This window comes from Aedes albopictus, chromosome 3 (assembly GCF_035046485.1).
Source record: "Aedes albopictus strain Foshan chromosome 3, AalbF5, whole genome shotgun sequence".
Lineage (NCBI taxonomy): Eukaryota > Metazoa > Arthropoda > Insecta > Diptera > Culicidae > Aedes > Aedes albopictus.
The window spans coordinates 106,213,927-106,231,908 of record NC_085138.1 but is presented as its reverse complement, the minus strand read 5'-3'; the positions used below and the strand labels follow the sequence as shown (position 1 = coordinate 106,231,908).

Here is a 17,982-nt window from a genome sequence, read left to right as displayed (position 1 = left end):
ACTCTATGCCCAAGGAAGTCAAATGGGCGCAAAAGTCAAGGAAATATCCTTTACGAAAAGATCCTGGACCGACCAGGAATCGAACCCGTCACCCTCAGCATGGTCATGCTGAATACCCGTGTGTTTACCGCCTCGGCTATATGGACCCTACATCTTGAGGCCGTTTTCTGAAACAGTAAGCCCCGCATTGATGCATCCGGATATTAATTGGATATCTGAAATGCATTAACACTTCCTGAATCAAAAATTTGCAAATTCTGTTTCTGGCGCGTATTTGGTATGGTAAATATCCCATGTATGATTAAAATGACGTTTTTAAATTAGAAAGATCTCACCAAGTTCTTCATAGTCTGCCGTGATGTAGTTGTATTCTCATTTCTCCAGCGGTGCAGCAGCGATCGAAATAGGATTTATTTCATTGCCGCGTACACTTAAAACGACGTACCCTTCACTTTGCCTCCAAAATCACACTCAAATATAAAACTCTAATAATAGCTCGAAAAACTCTTACAAAAAGCTCCGTAAGAGCTCTGGCATAAATTCCTGGTGAGGGTGCTGGAACACCCGTGAAAGTTTCTAAGAGAACTTCTGAGGGAATTCCTTGAGAAGTCCTGGAAGACCTTCCGGAGGAATTACTATTTGAACTGTTCAGGAAGAATTTCTGGAGAGCTTTTCAACACAATTACATTGTAATAAGTGCTTCTTGAGGCGCAGAATCCGAATAACCTTTTCACTTCATCCTCACACCTTTGGAAGTTGAGAAATTCACTTGGCCCATGACCGTAAGATTGGAAACCACTGAGCTTCGCAAAACTGCTAAATAATTGATTGTAAATAAACAACTCAAACTGAAGTAGCTTATCACAGGTGCAAAACTTTGTAATTTTGGTTTTCACGCACTGTATCCCAAATATTTAATGCTCCCTCTACGTAAGCACTGATTCCCAAATAACACTTCCCCCATTGACGCTCGAACTCAGTTTACGCTTTAAGACCGATGCAAAAAAAAAAATAAAAACTCAATTATCAACTTTCAGATGGTGTACACATTTTTGTTAGGTTTTAATGCATCACAGTCTGCCTTTCCTTGTGGAAACTAGTAAGAACAATCACTACTGCGTATCCTGAGCAGAAGAAAATATCAACAGCATAATTAAATATGTTATTTTGGCATAATAACTGTATAATGGAATCAGTAATTTTCATGTTAATCACAGATCTTATTATGCTAAAATCTTGGCTGTCATAAGCGGCAAAATAACAAAAATCATAACAAAAAAATGTTCCTGGAAGACCAATTTAGTAACATGTTTTGTTAGATTCAGTAACATCTTAATAACAACGAATTTTGCAGTGAATTTGAAACTTGCTGTTGTTATGTTATAGTTCATCACATATTTGTACATTTTCAACAGTAGAATAATAACAAAACTTGGTCTATAACATAGTATATTATTGAAATGTTATTTAGAGGATGAATCCTAATAACTTTATAATAACAAAATACACAGATAAAAATAATGTCATTTACACGGCATGTAAACTTAATTTTAGTAATGTAAACTTGGTGTTATGATGGTTTACATGATATATCATGTAAATTTACGTTATATGTCATGTAAAACCCCACGCTCCAATTGTGTGCATCATATGTCACAGAATTTTACACTCTTTTTTCGATCTGTGTAAGATTGCACATCAAAACATGTTATAAAAAAGTAATACTTGGATAAGTCAATAATAACAAATTATGATATAAAAACAGGCTACGTGATTCTTCTTCTTCTTATTCTTCTTCCTAGCTCTACGTCCTCATTGGGACTTGGCCTGTCTCGCTACAACTTAGTGTTCTTTTGAGCATTTCCACAGTAATTAATTGTATCCCAAGTAACAATCAGCATGCCTTGAAGGTTTATTCATGTTTTATCCTGGTTTTATACGAGCATGTCAAAAAGCTAGTTGTTCTAAATTAGTTTTATGTGGTAGTTTTTTACTTTCAACCTTTGGCGTTCCATAAAACTATCATATAACTTCTGCTATAAACATCTTCAATTAAAGACTTGCAAGTAGGCATGAATAGGTTTTACCACTTATTATATACCATTTCAATAAAACTTGCATTTGCGGTTGTTGTCGGAGAGATTTTTTTTGTAAACAAATACACAAAACTATGAGGCAATGCATAAAACCAACATAAGATTTCGTGGCCGTAACATAAACCAAAAAAATGCTGTGATAAAACCGCTAGTTCTATCATGAGCTCAGTTATGACTACCTCAGGAGGGTTAGCCCTATTGGAGGAATCATCAGGAACACAGAGTTTTATCAGAAAAATATGTCGCCTAGCCGGGATAATTCATGTAAATACATAAAAACTATTACTCAATTTTATGATTTCACGTACAGCTTAAGATCAAATTAAACCATACTACACGTTTCCGTCATTTAATTTTGTCAGAAAAATTACATAATGTCTTTCAAACTCCGCTGCGTTGAATAAACCTTTTTTGCACCCGATTCCACCGAGTAAATTAAATGCATTTAACTTCCAAATTATGCATAGTTTGTGTGGCGCACTTAGTTTTTGTCATTATCACAGTCACATTCACCACAAATTTTGCGTGGCATGTCTTCTGATACGTATTAAATAGGAAAACAAATCTGAATTCCATATCTGCATCTTTCCAATTGATGGCTGGATAAACAACCAAGCATAATTTATTCTGACGATCGAACATTGAGAGTGAAAAATAATCAAAACAATTATTTGACAAGTCATAAGATGGTTTTATTTAGAAGATTGATAAAACTATGATACAACCCGAAATCCTAAGCCGGTTTGCATACGAAGTCCTGTAGACCCTAATAAGACTGGGCCAACTAGCCAGATCGTGGGCTTATTGAGGCATACAAGAACTCGAGAGCATTTTCAAGTCGGCATCAATGGTTTTATGTTTAGGATTTTTGAATCGCTAAAAAACTGATAAAATTCAAATTGTTACTTGGGATGGCTTCCTTTGCCTGTCATTGCATGGATTTGTATATTGTGAGGCAAGTACAATGATACTCTATGCCCAGGGAGTCGAGAAAATTTTCCCGACCGGAACGGGAAACGAACCCGCCGTCTCCGGATTGGCGATCCATAGCCTTAACCACTAGGCTAACTGAAGACCCGCTACGTGATTCTGTTGCTTTGAATTTGATATTCTCCTCTGCTCGGGATGAAAGCCATCCAACCTTCTCGCCCCTTTTGTGATTACAGGTATACCTCGATTTAATGGACCCTGATAATATGGGCTGAAATTTCTGAAGTAATGCTAAGAATATTGTAGGAGTCTCTGTAGATCTTTCCGAAAGTATCGCTGAAGAAATTTCTGAAGAAATTAAAAAAAATATGAAGAAATTCTAAATGAATTCCTGAAAAAAATTCTAAGAAAAAACATATTTTAAGAATCCATACATGGATTTTCTGATGAAATTCCAGGAGGAATACCTGAAGTAACACTTGAAAACCCGTGGTGGAATACCTCTTGAGATATTTTTGGAAAAAAATCCTGGAGAAATCCCCTAATAAAAATCCTAAACATTTTTTTTAATGAATTCTTCTTCCTGCAGGAATTTCTGAGAAAATACATTGAAGAATACCCGACGAGATTTCTGTTGAAATATCTGTGTGAATTTCTGCAGTAATCTCTACAAGAATGTCTTCCAGCTTTTCCATAAGAATCTTTATGAGGATCTCTGAAAGAATTTGTAGAAAAATTTCTGAAGACATCCTTGAAAGATTTTCTATTACATTCTTAAGAAATTCTTGAAGTTATTCCTGGAAAAGAAATGTCTTGAAGAAATATCCAAAGGAATATAAAGAAATCTTGAAAATTTCCTAACTCTTGTAGAATTTTTAAAGAAAGAAAGCTTTTGTGAAAATTTTGAAGGAATTCTGAATTTCTGAGTAGATGAACTTCTAGAAGAATCTATGCAAGATTTTTCGAAAGGAATTCTTTAAGTATTCTTTAAGGGAATACATGCAACATCTTTGGAAGCTATCAGTGCAAGACTTCCTTGAGGAGTTCTTGGAGAAATATCTGGAGGACACTCTAAGTCTAAGTCTACGTTCAAGTCTAAAGGAATCGCTAGGAGATTGTGCGAAAGAATTCCTGACTCTGAATTTCTTTTGGATTACGTGGATGGAGTGTTAAAGTAAATCTACGAGGAGTTTCCAAAGGAGTTCCTGAAAGAATTTCTTTAAAAATCCCTAAGAGATGATTTCTTAAATAATTTTTTTTTATTTTATTTTTGATTTTACAAATTATTCTTACGATGGATTTCAGCAACGGCCCATGAAAGAACTATCGAAAAATTTGTGGAAATTTTTTCAAAGTAATCCTTGAAGAAATTTGCAAAGTGGAATTTCTGGAGCAATTGGAAGTTGCTGTGGAAATTTCTGGTGAACTCCTTGGAAGAACTTCCAAAGTAACCCCAGTGTAAATTTTTTGAAGAACTTTTGAAACATTTCATGAAAAACTCTAGATTCGTTTCTGCACGGCAGCGCTGAAAGTTTTATTAAAGGAATCTCCTGGGGATTACTGCTCAAATTCATGAAGTTTTGTTTTTTTTTACAAAAGGGGGGATTCCAGATTTTCATGCAATTTAGTGCAAGATGCTTATTTGCAAGAATTCTTTGTGATATTTGTAGAGTTGGAGGAGTTTTTAAGCAAATCTCCGAAGAAAATTTCCGAATGAATTTTTGGAAGAATTTTTGAAAGATTCCGTGACGGATTTTTTTTGTAGAATACTCGAAAAATTTTCCGAAACAATTCTTTTTAGAAAAATTTTTAACAAGAATTTCTGATGCAACTGTTGGTCTCCAGCAAGGAAAAACTATTGGAATCTCCAATATATTCTTCAAACGAATCCATAGAGAAATTTCTGAATAAATATCCAGAGGAATTTCTGGGCGAATTTCTCAAACAATCCCTGAAACGATTTGTGTAAAATCTCGGAAAAATCGTGTAAGAATTTATAAAGCAATTCATACCAGATTTCGTAAAATAATTCTTTGTCGCACTTCTGCAGGAACACATGAAATATTTTCTGAAACAATTTGTAATATATTCATATGATTTGGGAACATTTCTCCGGATATCACCGTTATAAAGTTGATAAATCTGGGTTCACTTAATTTTATTTAACTCCGAGGAGTCGCATCAAAAGGCGATCGAGTAGATAGTGGTACATACCTACACTACTCGTACAGAAAGATTGTTCGGCAAAGGCAGCCAATTAATCGTCCCATAATAAATTAAAAAGTTTTCATAAATAATTCGAAAATTACCAATAAATAATTAGGGGTGGAAGCAATAATAAACTAGAAAAGTTCCATAAACAATTCAAAAAGCACATAAATAAATCGAAACTTCCCATAAATAATTGATTTTCTAGCAATAAAAAATGTAAGAATTTCCACAAATAAATCAACAATTGCAATAAAAAACTATATTTTTTCCAACAAAAATTTTCGAACATACTACATTATAGAACTATTATAGAAAGACTGAAACTATTGTGCAATTTAACAGACAATCGCTTGCTGTCCGAACTCGCTAACGCTCGTCGGACTAAAAAAAGGGATAACATCTCTGTTCGCATTATACCGGGCAAATTTTTGGATCTGTGGATTGCCTAGAACCGAATCGACGCAGTTACGGCGTATCGGATTTCGGAAACATCGGCGGCCTTCTGCCGCCTCAGTTCCTCAATCCTCTATGCGGCTTCGCCGCATGGCTCAGCCGGTACTTTTACCTTGCTCATCAGTTCATATTTATTGCTAAATTTTCAATTGCTTTTTTGATGTTTTTCAATTGGGAATTTTTAAATTATTTATGGAAAAATCAGATTTATTTATGGAAAATTTTAACTGTTTTGGTGGAAAAAAATGTAGTTATTTATTGCAATTATTGAATTATTCGTGGAAATTCCGACGTTTTTTATTGCTCGAAAATCAATGATTTATGGGAAATTTTGATTTATTTATGCACTTTTTGATTTGTTTATGGAAATTTTATAGTTTATTATTGCTCCCACCCCTACTTCTTTATTGGCAATTTCTGATTTTGTTACGGAAAATGATCACTTTTTTATGAGTCGTTTATATTTTAGCCTTCGGCAAATACAGCACTTGGAGATGAACCAGCATCGGGCTGAAAATCTTCCTAATAAAGCTAAATAATAATAATAAATACAGCACAATCAGTAACTTGTCACGGATCTCTAAATTTCCGAAGGAACCTTTTAAGAAATTTCAAAAGGAATCCCTGGAGAAATTACTGAAGCAATTCGTAAATGAATTTCAGGGTAAGTCTACGGAGACATTTTCAGAGGAATCTCTGAATTAATTTCAGAATAATTGGAATATTTTGGAATATTTATACAAATTTTATTGTGTATGTCCATTGCTCAAAATATTGACTTTTGAATAAACCGTGCATATTTTTGGAGACAAAAGATTTCAATCGTAACAAGCTAGCGAGATAGTGGTTTATTCGTTATTAAGCGAGAATAATTAAAACAATGCCAACAACTCCGAGCCTTTTATCGCAAACTTCATTTTCATGCTGTTCCATATGTTTTGGTACATTTTGGTATACAATTTGAGTAAAAAAAAACCAGATTAATCCACCTAGTGGTGATAGCGCCTTTCTCGTCGAATATATACTCATGATCTTTACGTCGACATAAGCCGATCCTGAGAACACTTATACGCTTAATACGATTCATGTAAAATTTGAACTCCTTATGAACCAAATTGTGCACAGTAATTTTAGACGCAAAAGAAGATTGGAAAAAACTTTATTCAGTGTTGATGCTTTGGTTACGATTTTATTCTCTTGTACATATATGAATACTTTGACTATTTCTTCACTTTTAATCTTACCCAACGTTTACCAGGCTATCAAAAAAACCACCATTTGATGTATTGCTAACATTGGTTTTGTTCACTTTCATAATCCCACTATTTTAAGTGCCGCATGCTTGAGTTTGGTTCAATTTTACGTTTGATCATTTCCGGCAGACACCTGAAACCGATTCCATGGCACTACTGGTTGTCCCAAATATTGTATGGATATGGCTATTCTCTTGTCAACTGTTTATCAGGCTGCCTAGCGAATTGATGTGTTCCATGGGGAGCATCCATTAAGTGCGTCACGCTGAAATTGGGAATTTTCGAAGCTCCCCCTCCCCTCTTCGTACGGGTTTTTCCTATACATAACCCGGGAGCATCGTGTACTGAGTACACGCACCATGAAAAAAGCTCACTTGTAGTACAAAGCGTGTGCGTAGTGTCGCTGAGGGTGGCTGAAGACGCGACTGCACGAGGGTTAAAATAGCTTGTCACACTTTTACAATTCCCTCTCCCCCTAGGATCGTGACGTACTTAATGGATGGCCTCATGTAAGATTTTGGTTTCCTTTTATTTTTTACCATTTCCGGCGGGGCACTCGTTACCTGTTCTTCAACACTACCGGTTCTCCCAAATGTGCGTCTGAGACTTTTTGCTGACAAACTGTCAATTAAGTTATTGAAAAAGCCGCGATTTGGTGTGTCGCATGCATAGGTTCGGCTTACTTTTATATTTTCCCAAGAAACAGAACTAGCTGAATAACAGTTTCTTAAGCTAAAGTTTGCTTAAGAGTGGTTTGTTCCATTCTTGTACAGCGAATATGTTTGTTGGGTTACCACTTATGACGAGACACCCAAATTCGGTTCCCGGACAGGACCTGTTGTCCCAAATTTGGTCTGCGACTATTTTTTTTTTGCTAACTGTTCAACAGGTTACTGAAAAAGCCGCTGTTTGATGTGTCGCATGCATGGGTTTGGTTCACTATTATATTTGGACACTTCCGGTGGGACACTACTGGTTCAGATATGGTCAGAGACTAGTTTCTTGCTAACCTTTCATTAGGTTATCAAAAAAGCCGCGCTCTGATGTGTCGTATGCATAGGTTTGTTTCACTTTTATATAAGGCGATTTCCAACGAGACACCCGGAACAACTGTTAATCTCCAATGTGGTCTGAGCCTACTTCCTTAATAACTGGCCATCAGAGTATTGGAAAAGCCGTGATTTGATGTGTCGCATGCATAGGTTTGGTTCTCTTTTATATTTGGCCACTTCCGTCGGGACCCCCCGGAACCGGTTCCGGAACACTATTGGTTCAGATATGGTCTGATACTGTTTTCCTGCTAACCGTTCATCAGATTATCGGAAATGCCGCTGTTTGATGTGTCGCATGCATGGGTTTGGTTCTCTTTTATATTTGGCCACATCCGTCGGGACCCCCGGAACCGGTTCCGGAACACTACCTGTTCATATATGGTCTGATACTGTTTTCTTGCTAACTGTTCATCAGGTTATGCATGCATGGGTTTGGTTCTCCTTTATATTTGGCCTCTTCCGTTGGTACCCTACGGAACCGGTTCCGGAACATTACCGGTTCAGATATGGTCTGATACTGTTTTCCTGCTAACCGTTCATCAGATTATCGGAAATGCCACTGTTTGATGTGTCGCATGCATGGGTTTGGTTCTCTTTTATATTTGGCCACTTCCGTCGGGACCCCCCGGAACCGGTTCCAGAACACTACCGGTTCAGATATGGTCTGATACTGTTTTCCGGCCAATCGCTCATCAGGTAATCGGAAATGCCGCTGTTTGATGTATCGCATGCATGGGTTTGTTGCATTTTCATGGCTGACTCCTCCCAAGGGTACCGGTCCGGAACACCTAAATGGCCATAACTCCGGAACGGCTGGACCGATCCGAACCATTTTCAATAGGAAACAATGGGACTATATGCCGCGTCGAATGAACCATCGGTCATTAAAATCGGTTGAGGTTTACTACCAAAAAGTGATGTGAGTTTTTTGTACACACACATACACACATACACACATACATACACACACACATACATACACACAGACATCACCTCAATTCGTCGAGCTGAGTTGATTGGTATATGTGACTCGTCCGTCCGGACCTTCTATCAAAAAGTCATTTTTGGAGTGAACATATAGCCTTTCCAGTACACTTAGTGTACGAGAAAGGCAAAAAAAAATAAAAAAACCCCAGATTAATCCACCTAGTGGTGATAGTGCCTTTCTCGTCGAATATGTATTCAAAAGCCATAAGCCGAAGTGTTCCTGAATTCTGAGAATACTCTAGAACGGAACAAATCTCATTTTCTTCTTTTGTCACAGTGCTCGTTGACTTATTAATGGGGGAGTAGAGTTGATAAATAATTAATGTATTTGATGAAATAAATACATAAACAATTGAGCAAATCCGCTTAACTCATCGGATTTGGTAATAAATTTTCTGGAGGACTCTAATTTCACTTTAAAATTTAAAGTGAAATAAGGGGAATTAGGGGCATAATGAACACCCTAAGCAAATGAGTACGTTAGGCCTGTATAACAGAGAAAACCTTAACATATTATCAGTTGGTTTACAACTTTAGTTTGTTTCCTACGTATTTCAAACATTTACAGCAAGTAGAATGTCTTTATTGTGAAGAAATAATGAATTGTAAATCGTGTTTATTTGGGGCTGGCAGAGAAGGTACGGGGCGAAATGGACACCCATCGGGGCATAAAGGACACCCTGCATATTTTATGCTAATTCTTTGATTATATCGATCAGTTATATAATTTGCCCACGGAGATCGATACCACAGATGAAATACTCCATTATAGACTAGTTTACATAACATCAAAGTTAATCAAATAAACTTTAGGCTAAAATAATCCAATCGATTTTTTCCAAACACTCTTAAACGCCTAACAGCATGCAATGCGCGTACATCCATTCGTAATTGCCAGTGTTCATTTCGCCCCAAATCGACTACATCATTGAAATTTCTATTTTGAGTAAATTCTAATCACAAATAAAATACTTTATCCATTGCTAAATCTACGTATACATGCAGAAAAGGTAGCATTTCACTTCTTTATATGGTAGACACACTCAAACACTCGTAATACCTTTTTTACTGCAGCGTTGAAATTATAAGAATTTCACCATATGAAAGACATGTTTCAATTTCAATGATATTTAGGTTATTTTGGAGGCATATGAATGGTACTTTTGAAAAATAGACCGATGACTTTTTCCTTTATTCTTATGTATTAAAAGTTTAGCATAAAAGTCAACGGTTTCGGCAAAAATAGGGGTGTCCATTTCGCCCCGAGTGTTCATTACGCCCCGATCTCCCCTATTTATTTGTGCCCTTCCTCAAAATGATGGATTCCGAATAAAATTTTCAAAGGGGCCCCCCTTGACTTAAGAGAAAATCGAAATTTGTGTCAGACTTATTCAGAAAAGCAACAATTTTATTAAAGCCATAATCGAATTTGAAAACTTATTGATGGCTCATATTCTGAAGTTATGTATTATGTCAAACGTATAAGCAGAGCTGAAAAAAAATCAAACCTCTCAGTTGACTGTTTGACCACCTTTACTAGCACTGGATGCCGATCATTATCAAGATAGTTCGGCAAATTTTTTTCTGCGCACTTTAGCCTTTATTTTATTATCATTGATTATAAGATGGTTGTAAAATTTGACAAAAAAGTGCGAGCTGGTGAAATTTCTTATAATAAAACCCATTCAAATTTCAACCATGTTACAGAGCGCGAGGGCTTAACCAGTTGCATCAAAATTGTGTGTAGTAATTTCAACCGCAAAAGGGTATGGATGCTATAAAATTAAAATTTCCCCATACAACTTTGCTTCATCCTACTGTATAATTACGTCTCAGGAATCTAAAATGGTGCGATTTGACAAGATTGCTTTAATTTATATTAAGATTTTGTTCTTTTACGCTTGCATTGATTTTTTTCACCTTCGCGATGCATCCAATCCTGATTCTGCAACACTGCTGGTAATCTTAGGTGTGGTCAGAGACTATTTTCATGCTGCCCGTTTATCTGGTTATCTAACATTTTTGATGATTTGATGTTTCAACCAAATCCATGTTCGCTTTTTTAACTGGCCACTTCCGGTGGGACACCAGGAACCGGTTCCGGAACACAACCGGTTCAGATATGTTGTTTGTGGATTGATTGGTAATTATCGGTGACAAATATCGGAAACAGCTTGTTAAGCGTTACGCGTTTCGACCTACTATTCTTCGGTCATCGTCAGACGCATTCAGTTGTAGTCACCCCTTCAACTTCGTCAGTTTAATATATAAGCGGTTCAGATATGGTCTGAAACTATTTTCCTGCTTACCGTTCATCTGGTTATCGATTGAGCCGCTATTTGGTGTGGTTCACTTTTTTAATTGACCACTTCCGGCGGGACACCTCGATTCGATTTCGGAACACAACCGGTTCAGATACGGTATAAAACTATTTTCCTGTTTACCGTTCATCTGGTTATCGAAAAAGCCGCTCTTTGATGCGTCGCATGCATGGGTTTGGTTTATTTATTATTGGCCACTTCCGACAGAACACCCGGAACCGGTTCCGGAACACTACCGGTTCAAATATGGTCTGAAACTACTTTCCTGCTAACCATTCATCTGGTAATCGAAAAAGCCGCTCTTTGATGTGTCGCATGCATGGGTTTGGTTCACTTTTTTAATGGGCCACTTCCGGCGGGACACCTGGAACCGGTTTCGGTACACAACCGGTTCAGATACGGTATTAAACTATTTTCCTGCTTACCGCGTATCTGATTATCGAAAAAGCCGCTCTTTGATGTGTCGCATGCATGGGTTATGTTCAGTTTTATATTTGGTCACTTCCGGTAGGACACCCGGAACCGGTTCCGGAACACTACCGGTTCAAATATGGTTTGAAACTACTTTTCTGCTTACCATTCAACTGGTTATCGAAAAAGCCGCTCTTTGATGTGTCGCATGAATGGGTTATGTTCAGTTTTATATTTGGCCACTTCCGGCAGGACACCCGAAACCGGTTCCGGAACACTACCGGTTCAGATATAGTCTGAGACTATTTTCCTACTTCCCGTTCATCAGATAATCGAAAATGCCGTGGTTTGATGGGTCGCATGCATGGGTTTGTTGCATTTTCATATCTGGCCCCTCCCTGGGGTACCAATCCGGAACACCTAAATGGCCATAACTCCGGAACGGCTGGACCGATCCGAACCATTTTCAATAGAAAACAATGGGACCACATTCCGCGTCGAATGAACCCTCGGTCGTTGAAATCGGTTGATGTTTACTATCTAAAAGTAAGGTGACCTTTTTTGTACACACACACACACACACACACACACACACACACACACACACACACACACACACACACACACACACACACACACACACATACGCACACACATACGCACACATATACACACACACACATACACACACAGACATCATCTCAACTCGTCGAGCTGAGTCGATTGGTATATAACACTTGACCCCTCCGGAGGCTGTATCAAATTTTCGTTTTTGGAGTGAACATATAGCCTTTCGGTACACCTTGGTGTACGAGAAAGGCAAAACGTGTAAAAATACTGATAAAAGTACCGTCTGTATCATAGATTATTTTTAACAAAAATTTTCTAAGCGCAAAAACTAATGTTCTTCCTGTTGTTTTTTGACGCCTAAACGGAATCTCTTACCGTTTAAGAGATATTCCCGAAAAACCAACGGCCAGTCGCTATATTTGCATAGCGGTGTCCGGCCATTTAGCCGAAAGCCGGTTGGCCGAATGCCGTTTGGCTGAATTATTATAAAAAGGATTTGGAGGCGTGGGCAAACTCTGGATAACATTCTAGCTGCCAATATGATCATCAGAAATATTTCCTTCTTATTCAATCATAAGTAATTCTTTCAAGTTTTACCATCAAGGGATTAGTTGACGTTGAAACTGGGATTTTTTTGTCAGAGATTTTTCTTTCTTTGAATCAATGGCTGTTCTTTCGAGTTATACTGATATAGGAAACAATGGCAAGATCACTTAGGTTCATCAGCATCACCGCGTTCGGCCAAATGGCATTCGACCAAATGGCGTTCAGCCAAATGACCCGCAACCATCTATAACAGCGGCCGTTCACTTGTTGCAACATATTTGCAGGCACACTTAAGGCTATATTTTATTATCATATCATAGGTTACAACATTCATGTAAAATTTGACAAAAAATGCAAGCATGTGGAATTTCCTATACAAACTTCAACCACATTACAGTGTGCGAGGGCGCAACCTATTGCATTAAAATTTTATCAAGTATTTTTAGACACAAAAGGGAATTGGAAAACCTTTGTTGGGGGTTGATGCGATCAATTTTAAATTTTACCAAACCTGCAACGTTGACTCATCCTACTGTATATTGATACCTCAGGAATCTGAAATTGTGTGATTTGGTGAGATCTCTTCACGGTTAGCTAGACGGTGGTAGTGACTAAACGTTAAACAGGAGCAAAAACGCGGCGTGCACCGTGAGCGTTCATTTTACGTACCATAATAGCCTATTTTTTAGCTAACCGTTCCTCAGGTTATTGAAAAAGCCGTGGTTTGATGTGTCACATGGTACATTTGATCACTTTCGGTGGGGTACCCCGAACTGGTTCCGGAGCACTACCGGGTCTCCCAAATATAGTCTGAGACTATATTTCATTACTAATGTTCATAAGGTTACCTAAACACCACGATTTGATGTATCGCCTGCATGGGTATGCATGGACACCCAGAACCAGTTCCGGGATTGTACCGATTGTTCCTGATGTGGCCTTAGACTAGCTCCATGCAAAGTGTTGATAAGTTTTCCTAAAAAATCGCGAATTGATGTACCGCATGCATAAGTTTGGTTCATTTTTGCAATTCGCCAGTTCCGGCGAGATACTCGAAACTTGTTCCGGAGCACTACCGGTAGTCTTAAATATGGCCTGAGACTATTTTCTTGCGCTGACCGTTCTTCGCGTTAATATGCTGCATGCATACGTTTGGTTCCATTCTACATTTGACCACTTTCGGTGAGTCACCTGGAACCGGTTTCGGCACACTATTGGTTTTCCAAAGTATGGTCTATGATTTTTTCTTGTTAACCGTTCATCAGGTTACCTAAAAAGTAATTTAATGTGTCGCATTCATGGGATGGTTCTCCTTTACGTTTGACCATTTTCAATGGAACATCCGTTATCGGTTGCGGTAGTTGTTATGAACACTACCGGTAATCCTAAATATGATCGGAAACTATCTTTTGCTAAATCAAGATACCTAAAAAGCCGCGATTTGATGTATCGCATGCATGGGTTTGGTTCACTTTTATATTTGCTTACTTTCGGCGGGGCACCCGGAATAGATTCCGGAGCAGTATCGGTAGTTTCTGATGTTGTCTGATCCTATTTTCTTGCTAACCGATCATCAGGTTATCGAAAAAAAAAAACAGATTTGATGTGTCGCTTTCAAGGGTTGGGTTTACTGTCATATATGGCCATTTATGGCAGGACACCCGGAACCGGTTCCGGATTACTACAGATTCAGATATGTTTTGAGAATATTTTCCTGCTTACTGTTCATAAGGTTATCGAAAAAGCCGCGCTTTGATATGTCGCATGCATGGGTTTAGTTCACTTTTATATTTGGCTACTTCTGGCGGGATACCCGGAACCGGTTCCAGATCACTACCGGTTCAAATATGTTATGAGAATATTTTCCTGCCTACTGTTCATCAGGACATCAAAAAAGCCACCATTTGATATATCGCATGCATGGGTTTGGTTAACTTTTATACTTGGTCACCTCCAGTGGGACATCTGGAACCGGTTCCGGAACACTAACGGTTCCGATATGATCTGAGATCTGTTTTCCTGCTTACTGTTGATCAGGTTAACAAAAAAAGCCGCGGTTTGATATGTTGCAAGCATGGGTTTAGTTCATTTTTATGTTTGGCCACTTCCGGCGGAACACCCGGAACCGATTCCGGGACATTACCGGTTCAGATATGGTCTGAGACCATTTTCATGGTTACCATTCATCAAATTATCGAAAATGCCGTAGTTTGATGTGTCGCATGTATAAGTTTGTAGCGTTTTCATATCTGGCCCCTTCCTGGGGTACCGGTCCGGAACACCTAAATGGCCATAACTGGGGAACCGCTGGACCGATCCGAACCATTTTCAATAGGAAACAATGGGACCAGATTCCGCGTCGAATGAACCGTTGGTCATTGAAATCGGTTAAGGTTTACTGCCAAAAAGTGATGTGAGTTTATTTGTACACACACATACACACACACATACATACATACACACACACAGACATCACCTCAATTCGTCGAGCTGAGTCGATTGGTATATAACACTTGACCCTTCCGGGGGCTCTATCAAATTTTGGTTTTTGGAGTGAACATATAGCCTTTCGGTACACCTTGGTGTACGAGAAAGGCAAAAATGTTCCTGGAAGACCAATTTAGTAACATGTTTTGTTAGATTCAGTAACATCTTAATAACAACGAATTTTGCAGTGAATTTGAAACTTGCTGTTGTTATGTTATAGTTCATCACATATTTGTACATTTTCAACAGTAGAATAATAACAAAACTTGGTCTATAACATAGTATATTATTGAAATGTTATTTAGAGGATGAATCCTAATAACTTTATAATAACAAAATACACAGATAAAAATAATGTCATTTACACGGCATGTAAACTTAATTTTAGTAATGTAAACTTGGTGTTATGATGGTTTACATGATATATCATGTAAATTTACGTTATATGTCATGTAAAACCCCACGCTCCAATTGTGTGCATCATATGTCACAGAATTTTACACTCTTTTTTCGATCTGTGTAAGATTGCACATCAAAACATGTTATAAAAAAGTAATACTTGGATAAGTCAATAATAACAAATTATGATATAAAAACAGGCTACGTGATTCTTCTTCTTCTTATTCTTCTTCCTAGCTCTACGTCCTCATTGGGACTTGGCCTGTCTCGCTACAACTTAGTGTTCTTTTGAGCATTTCCACAGTAATTAATTGTATCCCAAGTAACAATCAGCATGCCTTGAAGGTTTATTCATGTTTTATCCTGGTTTTATACGAGCATGTCAAAAAGCTAGTTGTTCTAAATTAGTTTTATGTGGTAGTTTTTTACTTTCAACCTTTGGCGTTCCATAAAACTATCATATAACTTCTGCTATAAACATCTTCAATTAAAGACTTGCAAGTAGGCATGAATAGGTTTTACCACTTATTATATACCATTTCAATAAAACTTGCATTTGCGGTTGTTGTCGGAGAGATTTTTTTTGTAAACAAATACACAAAACTATGAGGCAATGCATAAAACCAACATAAGATTTCGTGGCCGTAACATAAACCAAAAAAATGCTGTGATAAAACCGCTAGTTCTATCATGAGCTCAGTTATGACTACCTCAGGAGGGTTAGCCCTATTGGAGGAATCATCAGGAACACAGAGTTTTATCAGAAAAATATGTCGCCTAGCCGGGATAATTCATGTAAATACATAAAAACTATTACTCAATTTTATGATTTCACGTACAGCTTAAGATCAAATTAAACCATACTACACGTTTCCGTCATTTAATTTTGTCAGAAAAATTACATAATGTCTTTCAAACTCCGCTGCGTTGAATAAACCTTTTTTGCACCCGATTCCACCGAGTAAATTAAATGCATTTAACTTCCAAATTATGCATAGTTTGTGTGGCGCACTTAGTTTTTGTCATTATCACAGTCACATTCACCACAAATTTTGCGTGGCATGTCTTCTGATACGTATTAAATAGGAAAACAAATCTGAATTCCATATCTGCATCTTTCCAATTGATGGCTGGATAAACAACCAAGCATAATTTATTCTGACGATCGAACATTGAGAGTGAAAAATAATCAAAACAATTATTTGACAAGTCATAAGATGGTTTTATTTAGAAGATTGATAAAACTATGATACAACCCGAAATCCTAAGCCGGTTTGCATACGAAGTCCTGTAGACCCTAATAAGACTGGGCCAACTAGCCAGATCGTGGGCTTATTGAGGCATACAAGAACTCGAGAGCATTTTCAAGTCGGCATCAATGGTTTTATGTTTAGGATTTTTGAATCGCTAAAAAACTGATAAAATTCAAATTGTTACTTGGGATGGCTTCCTTTGCCTGTCATTGCATGGATTTGTATATTGTGAGGCAAGTACAATGATACTCTATGCCCAGGGAGTCGAGAAAATTTTCCCGACCGGAACGGGAAACGAACCCGCCGTCTCCGGATTGGCGATCCATAGCCTTAACCACTAGGCTAACTGAAGACCCGCTACGTGATTCTGTTGCTTTGAATTTGATATTCTCCTCTGCTCGGGATGAAAGCCATCCAACCTTCTCGCCCCTTTTGTGATTACAGGTATACCTCGATTTAATGGACCCTGATAATATGGGCTGAAATTTCTGAAGTAATGCTAAGAATATTGTAGGAGTCTCTGTAGATCTTTCCGAAAGTATCGCTGAAGAAATTTCTGAAGAAATTAAAAAAAATATGAAGAAATTCTAAATGAATTCCTGAAAAAAATTCTAAGAAAAAACATATTTTAAGAATCCATACATGGATTTTCTGATGAAATTCCAGGAGGAATACCTGAAGTAACACTTGAAAACCCGTGGTGGAATACCTCTTGAGATATTTTTGGAAAAAAATCCTGGAGAAATCCCCTAATAAAAATCCTAAACATTTTTTTTAATGAATTCTTCTTCCTGCAGGAATTTCTGAGAAAATACATTGAAGAATACCCGACGAGATTTCTGTTGAAATATCTGTGTGAATTTCTGCAGTAATCTCTACAAGAATGTCTTCCAGCTTTTCCATAAGAATCTTTATGAGGATCTCTGAAAGAATTTGTAGAAAAATTTCTGAAGACATCCTTGAAAGATTTTCTATTACATTCTTAAGAAATTCTTGAAGTTATTCCTGGAAAA

General features: G+C 37.5%; 1 protein-coding gene across 2 annotated transcripts in view; it reads right to left on the bottom strand.

Moving 5' to 3' along the window:
- The window catches only part of LOC109416749 (mucin-2), a 237,459-nt gene that overhangs the window by 19,566 nt on the left and 199,911 nt on the right, over positions 1-17,982 (bottom strand). The window lies entirely within an intron of this gene.